Source organism: Cynara cardunculus, assembly GCF_001531365.2.
Source record: "Cynara cardunculus var. scolymus isolate 2C chromosome LG 17, CcrdV1, whole genome shotgun sequence".
NCBI classification, from domain to species: domain Eukaryota; kingdom Viridiplantae; phylum Streptophyta; class Magnoliopsida; order Asterales; family Asteraceae; genus Cynara; species Cynara cardunculus.
In genome coordinates this window covers 23,246,151-23,247,770 of record NC_037544.1, presented here as the reverse complement: position 1 = coordinate 23,247,770, position 1,620 = coordinate 23,246,151, and positions in this window count along the sequence as shown.

The following is a 1,620-nucleotide window of genomic DNA, read 5'->3' as shown; positions in this document are numbered from 1 at the left end:
GTAATACATCACTTGCGCACGCATAACTTCAATCAGCCTCTTGAGAGAAAGTTGGTATGTTTTCCTCCTTTCCATGTAGATGTTAAGGATCTTGTGCATATAAATGACATCATACACGCAGAGGTTATGAAGATCTGCATCAGTGAACGTGTAGATGTTGTCGTCTTCTCTCCTTACAATGTACTGTGAGTAGAGCACGGTCTTCTTTAGTAGAGTCCTTGGTGGGATTGACACCAATGATGTGATCATGTGTCGCGAGAAGACCTGCTCACGAGGCCTTGTTAACCTGGAGAAGTGGAATTTGGCTACGGCAGAGGGGATATCAGTGAGTTCTGGGTCATAGGKTGGCTCTGTGTCTGTTACAGAGTACTTCCAAAGAAGAATTCCTTCTGGGGTAGTGACAGGCTCTGTACGAACGTTTTGCGTTGGAATCTTGCTCATAGATTCAAGAATTTCAGAGACCCGTCCTCCCTCTGTAGACTTTGTCATCTTCTGTTCTTCTTCTTCTTGTAGAATCGGCCTCTGGGTCGTTCCCTCTGCAAGGATGGGCTTGACGGTTCCTTGCAGGGCATCAAACATACCCGTGGACATTGTTTGGACTTGTAGGAAAAAGGATGTTGTGGCCTCACCTTCTCTGTGGTGCATAGGCACTCTGCCCTTCTTAGCCTGAGCCTCTGCCAGAGAAATCTTCAACACTTTGAGTAACTCAGGGTCATCAGCATATTTTTCTTCATTAATTGGCTCTGGAGTTCCTGTGCTCGTTGATGACCCCTTCTATGAAGATTATACAGCTACGGCCTTTCCCTTGCCTTTAGGCTCTGCAGCCTTTTTCTTGCCTTTGTCATCAGCTGTAGACTCTCCAATCTTTACACCTCTGGCAGGTGCTCTGGTAGATGTCTTCTTTTTAGATTCTGGGGCCTTGGCCTTCTTCTTTTCCTCCTTCTTCTCCCCCTCATGATGATCATCATCACCCATATGATCGTCATGGCTCTGGATGGTATCAGCCTTGCATGAAGTTAGGGGAGCCCTCCTCAGATGATGCAGAATTTTAGTGGCCGCCTTGTATATTTTCTCTATCACCTTCTCGGCATCCACAGAGGCATTCATCACATCAAGTTCTGTGGCCCATTTGAGTTTGGAGACGGTGCTGAGGACTTTTGCATGAAGGAGGTCACCTTCCTTTACAAGCTTGGCGGTGCAGTCTCTGATTAGATCGTTGGATGTGAGGATCTCCATTTTAAGTGCTCCGAGATGGCCGGTCACAGAATCCCCTAGGGCATCCACCATAGCGTCCAGTTCTCTGCGAGTAGCCAAGTGGTTGATGTTTGCCCTTGAGGTTGATGAGTCGATTCCATAGGTGACTGTAGAGGAGAACATCTCCTTGATTTCGTCTCTGAACGATGAGTAGTTAGTGTAGCCTGCATAGACGAAATCAGCTGCAAACTTGGCGGCCATCTCTATGAGTTCATCCTTGAGTGTTTTGATGGTGGAGGGGTTGAGTGACATCGCTTGGAAGGCCTCTGTCAAATCATCCTTCTGAATGACAGAGCTCTGAAGGGTTATCAAGGTTGACTTCAATTCTGCAGTGGTGGCGGATAACTCCTTCAAAGCCTCTGTAAG